Source organism: Ambystoma mexicanum, chromosome 9 (genome assembly GCF_040938575.1).
Source record: "Ambystoma mexicanum isolate Mex_15411 chromosome 9, UKY_AmexF1_1, whole genome shotgun sequence".
NCBI lineage: Eukaryota > Metazoa > Chordata > Amphibia > Caudata > Ambystomatidae > Ambystoma > Ambystoma mexicanum.
The window spans coordinates 984,630,330-984,652,376 of record NC_090931.1 but is presented as its reverse complement, the minus strand read 5'-3'; the positions used below and the strand labels follow the sequence as shown (position 1 = coordinate 984,652,376).

General features: G+C 41.8%; 1 long non-coding RNA gene across 1 annotated transcript in view; it reads left to right on the top strand.

Moving 5' to 3' along the window:
* Nucleotides 1-739: 739 nt before the first annotated feature.
* LOC138489768 (uncharacterized) overlaps nucleotides 740-22,047 on the top strand; it is a 130,401-nt gene continuing 109,093 nt past the window's right edge. Inside the window, exons 1-3 of the long non-coding RNA XR_011274891.1 lie at nucleotides 740-799; nucleotides 882-961; nucleotides 15,590-15,726. This is a non-coding gene — a long non-coding RNA (uncharacterized lncRNA). The remainder of the gene's footprint in view (nucleotides 800-881; nucleotides 962-15,589; nucleotides 15,727-22,047) is intronic.

Here is a 22,047-nt window from a genome sequence, read left to right as displayed (position 1 = left end):
GCCGCCGTGCTCTTTCCCGTTCCGCCGCGGTGACGCTACTTCCGGTTCCGCTTATCTACGGTCAACGCTAATTGCGGTGACCGCTAACTACGGTCACCGCTATGTACGGCGGTGGCGGTGGTGCACCTTGCGCCGCATACGATGCCGGTAGGTGCCGTTTTGGGGGCACTACCGCCATGGCGCAGTTTACATTACCGCCATGGCGTAATGCTCGTGCGCGATGGGTCGTAATGTGGCGCCCTTTACGCCATCGTCCCACGGCGTTAACGTTCATTACGCCATGGCGGTAATGACGGCGGATTACCGCCAGGGTCGTAATGAGGCCCAAGATCTAGGGGATAAACGGAAACTGTTGTTTCCCCTGTGCTTCTCCTTCCCACAACTTGCCAGCCTTCCTTTCACCCCCCCAGTGTGTCATGTACCTTTGCTTTGGACCAGTTTCTCCTCTCTTGTTGAGGCCTCTAAGTAAAACACTGACTGGCTCTTGCAGGTCTAGGCTCTCAACAGCCTGGAGTCCAATTGGGTGTCGAAGCGTAATGGAGTTACATCACACTTGTGGGTAGGTTGCGCTAGACAGGGGTTATCTGCACCTTGGCTGTCGGCGCAGTACTGATGTAACATGTCCTTGTTTGCATGTTCCTTGTTTAATGTTTCCTTGTTTCCTTGTTTCTAATGTTCCTTGCTTAATGTGTCTGTGTTTGTAATGTTCCTTGTTTCTTCCCCTGTCTCTCCTGGGTCTAGGAGAGGAACCTGGAGCATGGCGAAGAGCGAGATGCGGAGCCCCAAACTGAACAGTCAGGTCTGCAATGTCAGAGCGGGTGGTTAGGGTCTGGAGGGGCTCTTGGAAAACTAACATTGCCTTTACCTTGCTTGTCTTTCAGATTCGCAGAATGCAGCAAGTCGCAAAGGCAACACCACAATGAAGCAGAGGGTGGAGAGTGAGCAAACGCGGAGTGGTCAGGTAAGCGTTGTCCTGTTCCTTCTTTCTCTGCGTTCTGCAGACTACCTTCTTTCATCTTTCATTCTTCTTGTTTCCTTCTCCCTATTTCTTGGGTTGTTCTGGGCAGGAATTATGGAGCAACCCAGCTGACAAAGACCTTCTAGCAGGCTTTTTGGAATGGTTGTCACAGAGTTCTTAGCATGGGGGTCCCTTAAAGGCCCGTTTGAAATCAAGTGAGATGCCCACAGCACGCAAGATGTGCCCTGAAGTCTTGTGTGTGCTGGTGGAGGGTACATATTTGCCGGTCCTGTTCCTGACCATTTCTGCCTCCATATCGCTGCAAGATGAACCCAGGTATCCACTTTGGGCCCAGCATGTGCTGTACACCTCCCTCTGGGGTTGTTGCTCCCAGTGTCCTCTGATCCCCCCATGGTGGCCATGACATAAAGAATTTCAAGACTTGTTTACAAGAACAAAACCATAATATAAGGTTAACTGTTCAATGGAGCAAAAATCAGGTTATGTTTCTTGATTTAATCATAAAAATGTAAGGTGGCAAGTTAGTTACAGATTTACATACAAAACCCATGGCTAAAAACACTCTATTACATTTTACTAGCTGCCACCGCATTAGGTTGAAAAGGAACCTACCAGTAGGGCAATTCTTTGGAATCAACACCATTTTTCCTCCAAAGAAGACTTTGAAAAACATGCAGGTACTTTAAAAGGAAGATTGAAGACACGTGGATACTCCAAATGGGCCATAAATCAAGCATATAGATAAACACGTTATAGTGACTGTGACACATTGTTGTATCCTCATTAGAGAACCCAGCATGATAATAGGCTAATTTGTGTGACTACGTTCTCCAACATAAGGAATAAATGCAAACAATCCACCAAGAAGCATTGGCACCTAATTAGGATATTGGAAGAACAACTAGAGAGGCCACTGTATGCCTTCAAAAAAGGATATAGCATCCAACAGAATATAGTAAGAACATATCAAACACCTAGAAAAAACGCACAATCGGGTCCCATTTCTTGGGAGATGAAGCCTGTTACAGGACATTACTTATGCGGACAATGTGAAAATTGCAGATATACCAAAGTCATCAAATAGTTCATACACAATAAGTTTACTTGGGAATTAAGGAATTCTTCAATTTTTCAAAGCAAGCCAGCAATATATGCCATAGAATGCCCTTGCTCGCAACTGTGCATTTGCATGACAACCCAAAAAATTACAATTAGGATAAGAGAATACTGGTGTAATTTATGGTGGAAAGATACCACCAAACAAATAGCACAGCATTAATTGGATATAGGCCATAGTCCTGAAACCCTTGAATGGTTTGTCATAGAGACAGTTAAGATCAATATGAGAGGAGGAAATGTAGAAACTATATTACTTGACAAAGAACAAAAATGGATATACCGCTAAAACCCATACAGTGGGGCTGAACGAACAGACACAATGGTTTAGCTTAGCTACCATATGAAATGAATATAACCATAAAGCAGACCCATTGCACATGGGTCGATTCCACATAATCAACACAAATGCCCATACAAGCTTCAGGATATAATAACCTTTTGTAAGATTGTAAGTAAGGATTATCATGTCCTTATCAAACTAAGGTCACATGATATGTTCATATTCTTAAGTTTTCTTATTATTAACACAAAAGCGGGTAAAGTGGATGATAGAGAATAACAGTGTTCAAAGTTTACCATGTTGCAAGTGGGAATGAGATTGAGCAACCTAACAAAAAATACTATTAAACCGAAAAAGATGGATATATGAAATACCAAGAAGAATCGCTAAGATTTCACAATATTCATAAACATGTATAGGGGAACTCCAACATGGCCACAGTCTCGGGCAAAGAGAGGTGTTGGTCTAGTTGCTGAACGCACACCCCATCAAAAAGACATGGGGCACGTTGAGCATGAAAAATAAAGTGTTGGTAGCGATTATATGTTTCCAAAATGACGAATATGGCACTGCGGTTGTTGTGCCACAACGCAGATACATGAAATAGGGAAGACACCCGATGCAGTGCTGCCTAAATTCAAAATAAGAAAGTGATTAGACCTACAAAAGCTCAAAAATAGAATATTCAGCAGAAAAGACATTAAATCAAACATAGTAACATTGTAAATTATGTTTAACAGGTACATGGATTAAACAAGCAATAGTCACACAATCCTCAGCTGAATTAAGAATGAAGAGGGAAAGAAAAAACCCCTTGAAGTGAAGGATGTTAATCGCCCAATATGTTAGGGATTTGGGAATAACAAACAAATCATAATTATAAGGGTAAAACATACACATTTGCTTATTGTACATTTGGTGAAGTCCATATCTACAATGACGGACAATCAAACATAGGAGGAATTGATTGAAGCCTGCCATTAAGTCCCTTAAATTCACCATAAGAACCACTTGCACTTTTTCTACAAAGCGATTGAATGAAGTTTGTATTACACCGAGGATGCCTCAGGAGGTAAATCATACACTTATTAGCATATAATTCAAGTGCAGTGCAAGGGTACTTGGAGCCCCCGCCTCCTTCTCCTCTTCGCTTCTACTTCAACTGGCACCACTCTAGAACCTCCCCCCCAAGCATCTTAACCCTCAACAATTCCACCTGAGAACTCAGGTGCACGTCCTTACCCATGATGTCATGTAAAATAGAACCAAATTGTATAATATAACACTTTTGGATTAAAATCGTATGCAATTCGGCATATGAATCATTTGAAACTTGCACTTTAAATTGTAGTTATAAGAAGCATGCATCTTAAATTAAGCGATATAACAGACGCATTACAGAACTTATGATGTAGTTGTTAAATTATGGCAAAAACTGTTGAAAACAAGCTCAGGTGGGATGCTTCGTCCTGATGAAGATTCTAAGAATAATTAGTGTCTCCACTAAAGCTGCAGCGATGAATTCTTTATTTCTGATTTCAACGTGTCAACTACCAATCAACACGTCAAAAATGGATGGATCAGCAATCTTTCTAGCCAATATACAGCTGCCATTTGGGAAAAGGTACGACTACAAATTTTAACATATCTAAAGCCACAAATTTAATTCAGACTGCCTTTTTTTTAGTTTGAATAGAGCCTACCTTACTACTAAACGTATTTCTAGCTTTGCTTCCAACTTGACAACCTTATGCTGGTCTTGTAAAGAATGCACGGCTGATTTTAAACACTGTATATTTGACTGTAAATTATTTTTTTCATTCTGGGAAAGAATTTGGATAACTCTACAATTTATTTGTCATTTTAAAGCTCAAACTCAATCTTGACAATCTAATTATTGGATTCCATGGTTACTCTGATTTAACTAATATTTCCTCTACCAGGTTATTTCACCTACTTGTCTTCATTGGTTTTCATCTAATATCTTCTAACTGGAAATGTTTTGATCGCTTATCCTATGCTACTTGGTAGAATTATATATATTACATTCACAGAATAGAAAAGGTTTGCGCCACTTCTCTAATCGACATACGTAAATATAAACAAAAGTGGAATCCAATGATTGAATGTCTTAATGCCTCCTCAGCAGTGTCCTTTTAATTTGTTGCCTCAGTTTGTTTTGTCTGTTCTTCCTTCTCCTCTTGTGTCTTTTGTTGTCCTGTCTATTTTGTTCTTCTTTTGTGTTTTTGTAGTCCTTTCGGATATATATTTCTCATATATTGCCTCAATGAATTCTGATGTTGGGAGTTTTGCAAGGAACTTTTAGTGCATCTCTACATTTATTGTAACCTTGATACAATACGTTGTGCCTTTTAATTGTTAACTCAACTTAAATTTGTATCTTGGACTATTGGTTGGCAAGTATTATAATGGTTAATTGTTGATGATTATATCCTGTATTTATCCATTACAAAGCCTAATAAAAATTGCTAAACAAAAGAAAAACAAAAAAAGAAAAGGGTTGTAGCATGTGTGTAGACATTTGAAGAATGCAGTGTTATATTGATAAATAAGCACAAATAACATTTTGATATGTTTACAACAGTTTTCTTATGGTAAAATATTCTATTTCAGTTCCTGGGCACTTAGGATTTAATTGTTTTCTATTGTTGCTCATTGAGAAATGTTATGTGGATTATTAATTAATTAAAAATAATAAACGATCTCAGTGTGAATAGACAGGAATTGTTTGTTTATACAAAAATGTGTTTCTTCTTTTCGAATGCTCCCATTTCATTCCTAAATTATGCCCCAGACTTTTAATTTTCTTGCCCTGTAAAGGACTGTACAGTACCAGTAGAGGAGTATGTGCTTTAATCCCTATATTTATAAAAAAAACTCATACATTGATTAAGAAATCAAAAGCTTCATAAAATGTTTGTCGGACAATATTAGACCTATGCCTGAGAGATATACATCTCCCTCGGAAAAAGCACACATGCAGAGAGATGATAGTGACAATGGCTTGTGCACTGTGATGGATAGGTTTTTGTAATGTGCCAACATACCAGAGAGTTGCCTCACTGAGCTTTGCAAGTTCCTTTTATGTCCAACATATGGTTTCTACTAACAGGAAGCAATCAGTAGTCATTTCAATATGAACAGTAAATTGCACAGACAGTACCAGTACCACTTATGTTTGCACTTATGAACAAAAGGTCTGCTCTCTGTAATATTACTAACTTCTGGCATGTAGTGGTACAAATAGGTGTTCAAAGACGTGAAATCCCCTTAGGACGCCTCTTTTCCTATACGTTTTTGAATTTTTTTTAAATGCGTGCCCCAATTGACGATTCTCAGAGACATTCACAATGGATTACTTTGAAATGTGCCTTCTTTTACCAGGTTTAAAAAAAAAAACAAGCAGGTTCCACATGAATCCATTGGATTTAAACCTATACAAATGTAAATTAGCATTAAACCATCTGGTGTGTGTAAGTGGAGCGGCATGCATAATGGACACAGTTGGTTCAGTGCTAACGCTCCACCTCAAAACAAAAAGAAAATTACCCCCGATCAGAAAAAAAGGTGTAAAAAGAGACTCTAATGTGCAAGACCTCTTTACACATTCCTTATATCCGTGTGATTTGGTAAAAAGACCCCATACGCTTTAGACATGTACCATGGACACCTGGACCCATATTACAGAAACTGTATTGGTGCAATGCAATTTGGCACGGGTTTTGTGCATGTTACTAGTTCAACTATTCATTGCAATAACTCTTATCTGCACTGGAGCAATTTTTACCAGTGCAAATCCCAGTGACACAATGTACTACACTGATGCAAAGTGTTGTAGCACAAAATCTTTAAAGCCTACCATGTTGACTGAACAAACTCACTGCATAGCCACTGCAGAGCTGCACCTTCTCTATCCCAGTACAAGCCGATCTCATTCACTCGGCTGTTGCATTCATTTATGCACAGCCCTGGTAGATTCTCTGCCTTCTGAAAATCCCCACTAGTTTCGCATAAAAACAAAATGTTTACTTCAAAAACCTTGAAGTTCTAGTAGAACCCAACAACACCTGCATCAATACTTCACCTCTACTTCTGAACTAGTTTATCACTACTTCAAAACACTCACTATAACTACAAGATTGATGGAACCTTAATTATGGTGTCACTAAAACAACTATATTATGTATTGTAAACCTATTTTTATATAATGCAGTGAAAACACGTTAGTTAAGTGACAGAAAAATGTAATTAATTCAGCGCAACCAAACCTTTGAAATTCTGTGAAAACAAGTGATGGTAAGGTGCCACTTTAAAGGCCCAAAACCCTGAAATTCAGCAAGAGATTAAGCTATGCCAGTTTAGCAGCTCTGAGCTTCCCCATGGAGCGGCTCACAAGCAGACTGATGACCTTACTCATGACATTTATGTTATCATCAATTACATGCCTGGAAACTAGAGCACACTGATGATGTCAGACCTCCATATAGAATGGCACTTACGTCTGCTGAGATGGCTTTTATTTTTAATTAAAACCTCTGCAGCCATACACGTCAGTTCTTTACTAGGATACTTTTTCATGCATTTTAAAAAATCTATATTTTATGAATAGATGCAAGAATTCAAACAGTGTTTAGCATGTCTGAATTATTGCAGAACATTATTTCTTAGTGTGAAATGTGCACAGTTATATTCATAGCAATTTCTCTTCAAGAGGATGCACAATAGAAGGAGTTTTAAGGGAACCGAATCTGGAACAACTCATACCTGAGTCCCCAGGTCATGGTATTCCTTGGGGATGAACTCAGAATGTTTAAGTGGACTGCTGATGCACTAGGACTGCTTGCTACCTGACCGGGACCTCAACAAATTCCTGAAGGTGTTGCTGGATGCAAATCTTTCTCAAAAAGCACAGTGGCATGTTAAATGTTGGTTATAGACTTTTGTCAAAATAATAAGAGGGTTTGGAGTTGGGGAAATCCTACCTGTCCTTAAGTCTATGAGGGGTTTCCCTGCTTCAACAAAGCTAATGAACGTCTGTGTCAGGATGTTCAACAAATAAAGCATCCTCCATCCTGTGACCAAAACCCTAAACTGACCCTTACATGCTCAACTAAGTACAAGGTGGAAAAGGGGATTTCTCTAAGCTATAAACTTATAGCTTATTCTTGACGTTTCAAACATAAAGTTCTGAAGTGCAGAAACAAAAAGGATTAATGTTCCACCAGGAAAAAGGGGTTCTCCCTTCCCCTATATTTCTTCTAGTGGCTTAAATATCACAGTTCCAGTTAGTTCAAGGGGGAAGACTCTTTCCTTGAATCTCCTCAAAGCACATAGTTCTCTTGAATCACAATTATCTTTAAAAGGATTTGGTTTCTCCGTGTTCATTCATTAATGTTCCACAATTGCACAGAGGGTTTTGCCCCTTGAGCTTTCTTATTCCTTCTTCTCTATCTGGTATACTCTCCGGCCAGGGTATTGTAGCTTATCCTTACAAGGGGTATGGGTCCTCCCTTTGATCAATATGCCATACTTTCAAGGTGGGGTTCTTCTTTCACCTCGGGTTTACTCTTATTCCAGGGTGTCACAACTTTCTGATTTGTGTGCGAGTCCCAAACTCACTGTTTGCCTGGTTCACTATCCTGCTAGGGCTTCTTTGATTTATTTTCACTCTTTCTTGCAAATTTTGCATCAATTGCATCAATTGTACTGTCTTTGCTTCAGTTTTCAACAATGTTCAGTTCTATATTAATTCTACTGTCTTTCGTATGAATCCTATTACTTTCATTTAGGCTTTTCGCAGTGTTTGTATCCGTATCACTTATATTGCCTTCTCTCAGGCTTTTTTCAATGTTCCTCTCAATTCTATTGTTTTCACTTAGGCATTTTGCAATGTTCGTATCTGTATCCATTATTTTGCCTTCTCTTAAAATGTTTGCAGTGTTCGTCTCTGTATTAAATACATGGCCTTCTCTATTTCGCCTCACTCGCGTTGGGGCCGGCATGCAGTATTGCTCCTTAAGCACCGCTGTAACCCATGTGCTCTGCCTGGGCTTATTGGTGTTACTCTGCATCTTCGGCATACGTCACGCTGCTCTGTCTTCTCCGCTTCTCGCCTATTGACTAGCAATGCCACTCATACACTGCTTCATTCCTGCATGTCTTTCCTCTGGCTGCCAGCTCCAGTTTCCCATGACAGAGACACAGCAATTGTCTCTCGGCTTGTCTTCACTGCACATCGTCTCTATCACCTTGTGAACTGCTTTCCGTACTCGGCTTGCCTCCTTTGTCCCAAACCGAAGCAGAACAAGTCTAGTGCAGTGGCAAGGACGTCTCTCTCTTGCTGGTTCCTCAGCTGTGTGCATTTTAAATGTCCCAGTCTTTCTTAGTAGTTTCCAATGACTAGAAAGCGGTATTGGTTTACCGTGTTTAGTCATCCTCATTACTCCATCCGTTCTCGTCTCAGTGGTAGAAAAGAGCGGGAGAGGTGCATAATGTTGTTGGTCAGAAAAACCTGGGATTGCAGCATCCATATTACAATAAGCCATACAGGAGTGTGGTATAAGTCCTTGGGTGTTACTAGAATTTACCAGTGAAGGGTTGTTTAAATCTAATATTATCTTGCCTCCCTGGAATTTGTCTTTCCCTATGTGGTCCTCCTGCAGATAACCACTCTCAGAGTCAGTGTCAGGTAGCTTCTGCCTTTACCTGGCCACGTAGGAGAAGCTTCCCTCCAGAGAATCTGTGACAATGTTGCTGGATTTGTCACAGCACTTTACTTTACCCCACATTTCTTCCTCAATAGCATCTCACATGTGTTTCTCCTACTGATTTCTCCAACATCTTCACCCCTGCCATATTTACACACTAATACCGTTGGTAATATTTAGATGGCTTACAGCAAAGTTAAGTTCTTTTGGCAATCTGTTCTTATTAAACTGCCAACCAACATCTATACTTGGCCCTTGTCCCTCTTCAGGACTTCACTTAATTTGTGTGGATTTTGAGGAATGTATCTTGTCCACCTTCACAGATTTTTTTTTTTAGCTGGTAGCACATTGCCACATGCTTTTCTAGTGACACTGCAGTGTGATGGTCAATATTATGATTTAGTAGGAATGCTATAGTTTAGAAAGGTGTCAAAGGAATATATAATGACAGTTTCTTCTCAAGGTTTGGAGCATGTGGGTAGATATCTCTTACCCAGTCCGCCGCAGAGAAAGCAAATACATTAGTGTGCGCGAAAGATCACTCACGTTGCCATTGTGAAAGATCAATCAGGTTGCCATTAAAGTGCCAGTGTTGTTTATGTTCTACAAGGGGCTCTCTCCTGCCCAACAACGAGGGATTAAGTGAGGGTGAAGTGGCAATCAGCTCCATACCTCCCTTGGGTCTATCATGGACTACTCTGCGGAAGCCCCTAGCTCCCTTGATCACTTCACTAGATACTCCAGAGTAAATCAGGGGATCTTCTTCAAAGGGAAGACCCAATCTAGATGGTTAATAACATTCTTAAAGGCCCAGTGTTTTTTATGTACTACAAGGGGCTCTCTCCTGCCCAGCAACGAGGGATTAAATGAGGGTGAAGAGGCAATCAGCTCCATACCTCCCTCAAGTCTATCATGGACTAGTCTGGGGAAGCCCCTAGCTCCCTTGGCCACCTCGCTAGATACTCCAAAGGTAATCAGGGGTTCCTCTTCACAAAGGGAAGACACAATTGAGAAGGTTAATATCATTTTAATTAATTTTCAATTAGTGGATAACTTGCAATCATGTTTCACTTTAATGTTGCACTACGACAGTGACACCATGCATGATCTGTGATAGTGAATTTAAAGGCAATCAAAGTTTTGGTGTGGGTTTTGTATTAATTATGTTATCCTTAACTGTGTGTAAATGAATCTGTACTACATTTTTAGAAAGGGAAAATGCTTTGACAGCTACCACGTAGTATCCCAAGGGATTACATAATTACAAATGTTCTGCAGTAAGGGCAGTATTTTCCACTGTACAATACATGTGCAGGCTGTGCCAAGTATGACCAGGTTTTGTCACTGTGCACACTTGTGACAGCTGTGCCCAGAAATGCCAGGGTTGCTCTATACAAAACAGCTCCATGGTGCGAGGACCCCATCCTCCCCTGATTAACATTTCCCACTCTGTGTAAAGACCAAAAAAAGGAATGTAAAACGAAAGCCTCTTCTCAAAGGTCCAACAGTTAGTAGGGCTTCTTTTAAGGTTCACAGCGGTTTGGGGTGCATCCCACCTTTCACAGCCTATGGGAAATGAGTCTGGTTCTCCACTGATGCTGGCATGACCACACCTGGTTCTTCATGTAACTCCTGTTGGAATCGCTCTGTCTGCACCCTACGCTGTAGGTATAACCATAGTTTATGGTCAACTTTAAGGGAAAGCCAACTAGGTTTGCTTTTGCTAGTTTCCACATGTGATGTCAACAGGGCTTATCAGCTCCATGCTCCATGTCTTACGAACCTGATTTCTCCACTCTCACCAGCCTCTCCCATCCTGCTCCATTCCTGTTCCTCCTCAATGCTATGCCACATGCGCATTTCTTCCAACTCTGTGGGTGCAACTTCTTCAGATTGCGTTCTTGTCCCAAGCCCCTACCTTGGTCCAGAAGTGCCATCTTAAACCTTCCTACTTTTGCTAGTTAGCTTGCTAGTTTCCTGTACCTTCCCCTGATCTTTCACTCCAATCACCTCATGATGACCAACACCAACCTCCTCCTGCCAATCTACTTCCAACCCTCTCATGTTCTCCAAACACCTGCTGCCATTCTACTCACATAGCCCTCCTGGTGTTCTCCAACCACCACCTCATACTCAATTACCACCTCTAATTGATGTTCCTTATCCTCCACCTTCCGACACTCAACTGCAACCTCCCCCTTGTGTTCCTTAACTTCCTCAAACACCCAACAGACGCCTTCTACTGCTTTTCCTTAACCTTCTCCTAATAACTGTCCTCCCCTTTTGCCTCCAGCCTTCTGCATTCAAAACTCCCTTTACACCATCACTAGCAGCACAACTCACTCCAAACTCTTGCTACAACCTCCAGCTCCAGATACGTACACTACTTTTGTTTGTGATAAAATTGTTATACCCTATGTTTAACTCCAATGTTGGAAATTGTATTTGCATGTTTGCACCAGTGTGTGATAATTGATCTGGAAGTAGGATTAGTTCGCCATGATTAATTTATCTGAACCACAAGTGTCTGATGCAGAATTATGCATCTGGTGAGAAAGGCAGACCATGGCTTCAAAAAGCCCATTTACCAACTTGAATTTGCTCTTCACGTTCATCTGTGCACTCATGACTGCACCCAACATTTGCAGCAAAGCCTTGCCCTCGAAGAGCAACCAGTATATCAACTGTGTTCTCAGGACATTTTGGTATGCCTGGGATTTCTCTTGCCCAGTCTGCCTCACAGAAAGGGAAAACATTGCTGTGGCGAGTGCCTGACCAATTGGGGTGCCCTTAAAGGGTCTGTGTTTATGTGCTGCATGGGAGTGTCCCCTGGCCAGGAACGGGGAGTTAAGTGAGGGTGAACAGGGAATCCTGGAGGGGTGGAGAGGCCTTCACTGTCTTTGACATGTTTTATGTCCAGAGCACTCTTTGAAGACCATGAAGGCCAGGATGTCACAGCAGCCTAACAAATGCCTTTCAGAAGGTATGCATTCTTTTCTACTTCAGAAAATATAACCAATCATATTGTTCACATATGTGATCATAAGGTAACTAGAAGGAATTGTAATCCTTGATATTCTTTAGTTACAGAGCAACAATTAATTATTTGGAAAATCAAGTCCAAATGGGGTCATTCAATAGATTTGGTTCTCAAAAAGGTCTTAAACATAATTTAGAATAGAAGGCAGCAAATCTTGAGCCAAGAAAACCTTTCTACCAAGTAAGATTCTTTTGGCCTCAAACTGTCCGAAGGAACACTTTGAGTGCAAGAGTGCCTAAACCCAAAAAAAGAATCACCACTTTCAGTCAAGGACGTTTCTTATATTAACACTCATGTCTGTGAGAAGATCAAGAACATAAAGTCTAGAATCACTTTGAGAGCTCTGTTAAGATCTTCGAATTATCAGTCGTCTTCTCGTACGGTGACCAGTTTTGAACAGTTTCCATTATTTTCTGATGCAACTGTCTATATTTATTAAAGCAATGACAGAAGTGTTGATGCCTTACCTTTGTCCTGTTTAATTTATATTTGGAACATGCAATATTCCTGGTAATCTGTAAGGTGGGCTAAGTTCCACCACTTCTGAAGAAAGCCATGTTAACTTCAGACCTATTACAGCCTGACTCTTTTTGGGGCAGTGACTAGAACACTATTTAGCTCTTTCATTGAACACCTTTCTTCAATTTCTTTTCCTATGCATTATAAATCAATATTTTCAGCCTGGTTGTGGCACTGAACCACCAACCATCCAGATAGTGCATGGTCTGCAATCTGTGGCTCTCCAGATGTTCTGGACTACAAACCCAATGATCCCTCACATTGACCATGCTGCCTAGTGCTAAGGGGGAGTTTTAGTCCAAAACATCTGGAGAGCCATAGGTTGCAGACCCTTGAGATAGCGGATGACACCTCATGCTTGCTGGGTGGGGCTGATAAACATTTGTGCACCTTAACCTCCCTGCAGCTATTGGCACAGTCCATCATGTGGTGCTTTTAAACACCCTGAGTGCTCACATGCTGGTGTGAGTTTGTTTAGTCGATTGGTTATCCCTTTTCCTGTCTGAATGTTCCCAGTTCATATAAGTGGTACTTGAGAGGACACAGTTTGTGCCTGTTACATGTGGTGCGCTGTTGGGAAAGCTGGTTGAGGACTCGGATGTTCCCATCCAACAGTTAGCCAATGGCAAACAATTATACCTGGCTGGCTGATACAACCTGTTGGAGGAACTGTTTGATGATGATAGAAAATGGGGTGTCTTTACCTTTACTGTGTTTGATTTCTTCTTCACCTGCTCATGTCATCCACATGCTCAGAACTGGCCTTGGATTCTATTATCTTGGAATGTCACTTTGTTTGGTTTGATTAATTTGTTCTTTAGGTTATATATCCTTGATTCTGCTTTAAATTCCCACCACAGCATTGATAACGTATCTAATTCTTCTACTCTTCAACATTACTGAGGCTTATATAACCATTCCTGTCTCTAATTTTCAATCCGTGCGTCAAGCTCTGGGTTTTCTACTGTAGATATCACAATGCTTTGCTTTCCCAGTTTGCCGAACTCAACATTAGCACTAATGAAATCTGTTTTGCATACTGTGGCTCGATTGTTGATTGGTGTCTGGAATCTTTACCATATCAGACCCATTTTGTTTAGTTACAGGTGATTATAACAGATTGGGAAATAACTAATGCAATTTTACCCGAAAAAAATAAATACCAAATTATTTTGTTTAAATTGTGGGGTGGGGATCCCCCCAAACCTCCCATTTACCCATGCTTCTCAACCCACCAAACCGCACCCACACCTTTTAACCCCTTACCCCAACACCTATATATTTAGCATTCCGTTATTTTTTTTTTTACGGTAACATTGCATTCGTTATTTCCTATTCGATATAATCACTGCATACCTTTTGTTTCAGGTGCACTGGCTTCCTTTACATTTCAAAAGTTTCTTAAAGTTATATGTTCTTTAGCATTTATGGCTGTTGACTCCCACCATTGCCATTTTATTTGGCAAGGAAAGTTGTCTCTCTGGAGACTTGAGAATTACCAGAAGCCAGATGTAAAAAAGGCTAGAAATACCTGCATTTAAACACACGAAATCTGTAAGCAATCATTTTCTGTTGCAGTTCCATGGGCTTGGGATTCCTTGCATGGCAACATTAGATTGATTTCATTCCTACTAAGCCTTATGAAAACTCAAAAGAATCATCTTCTCAAAGCTGTTCAGTATGTTGTGTTTTCTGATATCTGAATTCTTTAAAATTTACATTGCATTTTTCTTCAAATTCTTTGCTCTACATTTTTATTTTATGATATCCTTGTATAATGCCCCATGACTTTTTGTTAGGACTGGATAGGAAATAATTGGAGAGAAAACAATAAGACAAATCTATCGGCCAGCACATGGGTATTTATTGCCAAAAGCCCGGGTCCATGCACAATGATGTGCAGGGCATTAGGAATACCCATTATTTTGGTTTCTTTTATAAAAATGGTAAATTCCACATAGGCAATAATCTGTGTTTGCACCTATGTGGAAAAATGTCCTCTTGGTGCCCCTTTAGTCAACAACAAAGCTTGAATTTGAATATATCCATAGATCACATATAGTAAAGCAAAACATTACCACAAAAATCAATTCACACTTAAACAAAATTATAAATAGAATACAATGAGTACATGATTTAAAAGATGATGCAGTTCTACCAAGATGTACAAAGCACAGAGGCCTGACTGGTTTTCAACTTTACACACCAAGCATGCACAAGACAGCTAGCCCCTGCAAAAGTCACTAGGGGAGAAGCCATGCATTGAGCATATATATAGTAGGACCTCTTGAGCCTGCCAAGTAATAGCCTCTATAAGCAGTTGTTTAATCCATCTTGATTTTAATTTGTATAGTCCGGACACAGAAACACGAAATTAATAACCACCACTTTGGCTTTGACACCTTTGTAGGCAGAGCAGAAGGGCACACACCAACCCCTCCATTTGACAGTCTGCAAAAATACTGTCAAAATCCAGAATCTCAGCTTCATATACAGTTCTGTCATCATAGGGGTGGGGGCAACCGCACCCAAGCCAATTTCCAGGTGTCCAGAAATCTTAGTATGAAAATATGCTTGCACCCTAGCATTTCCGTTGGCAACGCTTAGTGGCTCAGCCTCAAACAACTCCACATACGTACTTTCAGTTTTAACATCCTCTTTATTAATACAAAATTATTAAGACTCCCAAGAAGAACTCAACCCATGTCTCAGAAGCCAGGATTTCATGTGGGCCATCCAGGGAAGCAAGTCAGCACCCCTTGGCACTTTAACTTTCAGGGGATGTGTTTTGTCCTTATCTATTGATGATGAGGATCTGGGAACGGGGAACAGCGACTTCAGAGTTTTATTCTCTTTAACTGTAATTTGGTTAGTGTCTGCATAGCCCGGCAAGTCACTACAGAATAACAACTTTCACCCTATAGACCTGTATTGCTGCTGATAGACGGTTGCAGAATCAAACGACCACCCAAGCCACCTCGGCAGGATTTGAGAAGCTTTTCAGCATCTGCAGTTTACAAGATCCGTTAAGGAAAAGCGTATACCCAGATAGTCGCACCAGGTAAGAATCTCAATGTTCAAGAAGTTGTGGTAAGCGGTGCACACCTATTTACTTCAAGCAAAGCTAATTAAATTTAGGTGCTCCAGCAGGTGCTGGTTTCATGAATTTTAAGGTGTGGGGGAGAAAAGCCTTGGCACAAAGCCCTATATAACAAAAGAAAGAAGAAAAGGACCCAAACTTAGGATCCTCCCATCCCCTGCACACTTTCTACATATGCCCTAGGGGCGGTTAATAATTCAAATATTTACTGAAAATATATATTTTTTGCATCACGGTTTGATTCAACAAAAGGGTTCTGTAGTAGCCAATTTCATTAAAAACCATGATTTAATACATCAAACATGATCGATTACAGAAGAGGCATATTGCACATAAAATGAGTTCAATAGATACCTCCAGAATCTCAATGGTATCTCCTTTTAAGTTAGCTTTTCATCTCATAGGCTTTTTGACACAATCACCAACTGCTTAAGTTTTTCTTACCAGTACTCCTGGAAGTTTTAAACAGAGTTTAGTAGACTATTATTCTGTGTGGGATAGTAACACAGCATCTTCCACGTATAGCTGAATTGGCATTCTCTCCCACCCATTTTTGGGGCATTAGACTCCACTTTCCCGAGCCACATAATATCTTTTTTCATAAGACATATTATTGGTTTTAATGACATAACAATAAAGAAATTTGCGTCACAATAAGTCAGCATTGAAATAAGATAGTACACTGCCAAACATTCACACCCTCTCTGTCGTCTGTTGTTTAGAATTTCCGGATCCCATCTCCACCCCTCATGGATTGATCAGCCATCCATTCCCCATCGCTCCCAGATCTTGTCCACCTTTCCAGGGCAGCCCCTCACAGTATATATCCGCTGCTCCATGGATTCACAAATGTTGACATCCACCACTCATTGTCCAAATGAGGGGCACTGAGGGGCTCCCCATTTCTGTGCAATGTTCCCCTTTATCAGCCCTATTGATGTGGACATAAACAACTTTTCATATTGATTACATGAGTTCTACCCCGAAATCCCAAGGAGCAGTATCTTAGGATCCAGTGAGAGTTTTGTGCCCAGCGTCCTGTATAGCTTGCGGCAGCCTCTTACCCAAAAGTGCTGAATCCGTTGGCAGCTCCAGAGAATGCGTATAAAGGATCCTTTTTCCTCCCCACACATCAAGCAATGTGGGCCGTCAATGCGACCCCATCGGAACAGCGATACTCAGGAGTAGTATACCCTGTGCAAAATGTTTCGTTGCACCAGTTGAAGCCTGGACGAAATTGCCACTTCCCTAGGGAACATCAGGGCCTCCACCCAATCTTCAGGTTCAATGGGTCCCACCTCCACTTCGCATCTAGCCTTGAGGTTGGAGAGCTGCGGGGTCGCAAAGGCAGTTATGACTTGGTACATGGTGGAGGTAACCTTAGTGGTGACATGTTCCAATACAATGTTCTTCTCAAGGAGGGAGATTTGCAGTGTTACGGGCTGGTTTGCAAGTTGTGTGCGTTGTGCGTGTGAGATCTGTAGGTATTGGTATTGCTCCATGTCTGGCAGGCCGAACCCCTGCTGCAACTCTACAAAGGAGGAGGCGACACCTTCCTTGAGGATGTCACCAACTGTGTGAATTCCCATTGTCACCCACCCAGACAGTACTGGCGTAGCCACATAATTTAAAAGAAAATTAGAGAGGGTCGGGGCAAGCACTAAGTGCTGTCGTACTCCATGACGAATTCGAAACTCACGAGGGGCTTCCCCACCCAGCCTAATACTTACCCGCCCACCGTGTTCCTAGGTCACATATGACCCTTAAGTATTCTAAATCTAAGCATGGCACCTTTATGGTCACCCACAATTGTGACCATACCACTGAGTCAAAGGAAGTCTTCTAGTCAATTAAAACAAGATCCAGTTTCCCTTTGTACAGTTTGACAATTTCATTTGAAATAGCATCTCACACATATCCTGCTTGATGGTACCCTCGATGAGACGGACCCTTTATCTAAACCCTCCTTGTGCTGGGTCTGTCTTCCTTTCCTTATCTATCTGAGATTGAAATTGAACCACTATCTTGCCAAAGATTTTACATACCACGTCATTGGGGGCGATTGGTCTATAATTAACTGGTAGGGACACAGGGACACATCACCACAATCTTCTCAAACTTCCAAGAGGGAGGGGGGAATACAGCTTCCAGACAGAATTTAATAAAAATATGCTCTGGGGCAGTGGAGCCGGATCTCAGTGTCGAGATAATAGAGATCCACAAGGGTGCCATATCCTCACAACACCTAGTCAGCCTTTTGGAGCCTTAAAGTAGAAATTCCCCAGGTACAAAAGGGAAATTATGTACCGAATGCTCAGTGCACTATTTCCATAACCTTCATCTGTCTCTGACTACCTCGTGGGATCACCCCATCTACACTGATGGTGAGTAGCAAAATGAGTGCACCAGAAGGAACTACTGATGTTACATGCTACTCTTAGAGAGTAACCTTTCTCACGCAAAGTGACCAGGTTACAGACTGCCTCAGTATCTTTCCTTCCTACAATGTTGACTAATGCTTGATGATAGCTTTTATTTTGCTGGATCAATAATATTTAGGCCTGTTTTAACTTCCTCACATTCCCTCTCCCCCTTCACCTATGATATTCAACCAGGCCTCGCAAAGTGTCTTTCAAAGTCTGCCTTTAGAATACTGCTCTCCTTGTCATTTGTCATACAAGCACTGTTAGTGAGTTTGGCAGGCTCGCTGTCTATAAGGTTTTTCCAGCAGGGGTTGCCAATAGTATTCTGATGCGGGCCAAGATTCCATTGAAACACTCCAATGTAAGAAGGGCATTTGCCACAATATCCTAGCTCAATTCCAGATCCCCCATTGCTTCTCCACCTAAACTCACATAAATTTACATTTGCACATTACAGTGAGACACCCACCAAAATCCCTTGCAGAACCTCTCATCAGGCGGGACTCCCATGGGGGACCAAGGATCTCACACAGATGGTTATGATCACTCTCTACCATCACTACGACCCTAGAGTCACTTACATTCCTCCATTGGAGCAAGAGCATAATCAGTATTGAGCCCTATACACTGCAAAATGTGAGCTTTTAAGGGTTTTCCTCAAGTAAGCGCACCTTCAAGGCATGTAGGTTATTAGATAATGCCCAAGTACCCAACTGATGCCTATTTTATTCCATCAATGCTCGAAAAGAAAACGTCTCGTGGTATCAAAATTCATTATTTCACGCTTCATGTGACCTTTAAACATCTCCTTTACAGGAAACAGATTTTGAGGCAAAAACCTCTGCCTCCAAGTCATTCTTTAATGGGGTGAGTTTCATTAAGAATCGATACATGCCCTCACTATAAACGCAAGGGTTATTTTTATTTTTTTGTATTAGTATTTGTATTTACTTGAAGAATAGGGATGCCACTTTCAATAAGAAATGACTTACAATCACACATTTTCAGATGGCGGAAGCATTCCCACGAAGGGTGCCTGTACAATAGCATAGGTACCGTACCCTTTGTGATAAGAGGTCTTTGTGGTAATGCTTTCGCCATCTGCAGATGGGTTATTGTAAGTAATTTCTGAGCAGTGAACCAGTTTATGTGGGTGTCAAAAATGAGGACATATACTAGGGACAAAACAAAAAATGTAAATAAGAATGCAGGTAACATTAACCTACGGGAGCAAGTGCTTCAAATTAAAGAGGAGTACTGATTAAATATACAAAATAACTTTATTAAGTGTCATTGGAGGCATTGGTGGGGTCAGGTAAGGAGGATGAGGAGAGGGCATAGGGAGCTTCTTTAGCAAGTAGGGGAAGTTTAAACTAAGCTTTGAAGTGATTCACAATTGGTCTGAGTTTGATTGTTATGGGCAGTGGGTTTCAGTGGAGCGTGGCAAGTAGGGTGAAATATTGGAAGCGAGAGAAGGCACAGGGAGGCTAGGGGAGGGAGGGGTTGAGTAGAGAGGAGGATCAGAGGTGGTGAGTAAACATAAATACATTGAAACAGGTACTGAGGCACAGGACCATTAATAGCTCTGTAGGAAAGTGTTACTTGAAACAAAAGCAGTTGTTCATGGAGAGCCAACCAGTATTGTGTCGGTAGGAAGAAGTGGGAGAGGATCTCGGTAGACGGAGGAGCAGGATGGCATTGGAAACTGGGAGAAAGATGACTTGCGTTTTTGAGGAGTTCAGCATGAGACAGCAGAGAGTCATCTAGTGATGAATTGCAGTGAGGCTGTTTGTAATCTGGTCCGATATGGCTGGGGTGAAGGAGGAAAAGGAGAACAATATTTGAGTGCTATCAGACAAAACGTGACAGTGAAAGCCAAAGGATGAGATAAGCATGTCCAGGATAGAGGTATAAAGGGTGAGCACAGAGGTCCAAGGACTGATCCTTGGAGGATCCTGACAGGGAGAGGGGTGGGTCAGATGTTTGCGAGTTGCACGAGATTGTAAAGGATCGACACTGGCAAAGGCCACAGAAAGAGTTTGGAGTAGTGAGCATTAGATTTGAAAGGTTGGAGATATGCATGAGTGCAGTCGCGGTGGAGTGTTTACTATGGATACCAGATTGAAGGGGATCACCAAGGACATTATCCCCAAGGTACTTAGTGATCCGGTCAAAGATCTCCCGCTTAAGGACTCTTGAACAATGGGGAAGGAGAGAAACTGGGCGGTAGCTTGCTCCGATGTTTGGGTCAGCAGAGGGTTTCTTAATAGGGGTAAGACAGTTGCCAATTTGAAGGAGGCAGGGAAGGGTCCAACAGAGAGAGCGAGAGAGAGAGAGAGAGAGAGAGAGAGAGATAAAAAGAGGTTAAAGAGCTCAGAGAGATAAGGGCAAGTGATTGAAATTAAGTCTTTGACCATTTGGGGAGGAAAGGGGTTGATAGAAGCGCAAGATGGGTTAGCACTATGATGAAACTCATTCAATATGAGAGATAGGTGAGAAGTAGTCAAGTGTAATAGATGTAGGGGGAAATGTGGTGGACAGTGGTAGGGCAGGGGAGGGAGGAGGGCTGTGAGAGTGCCACAAATTGTAAAGCAGTAGTGAGCAAAGTCATTAGCAGAAAGGGACGAGGCAATGGATATTGGATTGTGAGGTGTGAGCAAAGAATGGGGTAGATGAAAGTTTGCAGGGTTGATTGATAAGGGAGGAGATTACGTCTTTGAAGGAGGAGGATTTGGTAGAACCCAGTCCAGAGGTTAGGGCAGCAAGGGGATGTTTCTAGTCTAGGAGCAGGGAAGGGGTCCGTAATTTACATCAACATCATAGGTCACAGCGCATTTTTGTTTTGAGAGTCTGAATTTCAGAGGTGATCCAAGGCTGAGAACAGGGGCGGGAAGATGTGAACGTTTGAGCAGGATAGTTTTGATCAAATGGAGTCATAAGTGTATAGTGAAAGTCAGAAAAAGCATGGTCAATTGAAAATGCATGAATAGGGGAAACAGACAAGAGGGAGGTTATCACATCATTAAGGTAAGGGGCAAGAGAGCCCTGCCTGAATTTCTTTTCCTCTTATTCATTGAAGAGGGGAGATAAGGAGTAGAAGATACAGGGACCAAGATGTTAAAGTGAACAATGGTGTGATCAGAGAGAGAGGGGTCAATGGAGAGGTCAGAGGAGAGTACATTAGAGAGAAAGACAAGGTCAAGAGAGATCCCACCAGAGACAGTAGGCTGGCCGTTGAGCAAGTATATGGAGTGGTCAGATGGGAGAGATTTCAGTTCCAGCCAGGCGGCTGCAGTGGGCTTGTAAAGTTAAAGTCCCCTCCATGACAATAGGGATGTTGGTAGGAAGTGACTCAAGGAGAAGGTTCATATTGGGGGAGGTGTTAAGAGGATCAGGGGGTTCAGAGAGAGCTAGAACAGTGAGAGGAGGAGGGATGTGTTGAATACAGGCATATTCAGAGTTGATGTCAGAGGGAGGTAGAGGGGCAGTGCTGATTGCCATATTGATATGGAACCCCACACCACTGTCCTTCCCAACATGTCTGGACTTGTGGGAGAAGGTAGCAAAGTCATTGTGAAGAGCTGCTAGTGTTTCATAATCATGAGGGAAGATCTATGTTTCTGTGACAGCAAGAAGTGAAAGTTGAGTGTAACATTCAAAGTGTTCACTGATATAGAAGACTTGTTGCGAGGGATTGTGCATTCCAGAGGCCAAGTGAAAGAGTGATAGGTGATGAGCTAGAGGAGCATGTGTTGTCCGGTAGGTGAGTGGGGATAGATGAGGTTGTAACTCCTGGATGGCCGCAGGTAAAGGTGTGAAGGAGGAAGATGGGGAGGCAGAAGACTGGTGCAGAAGTCAC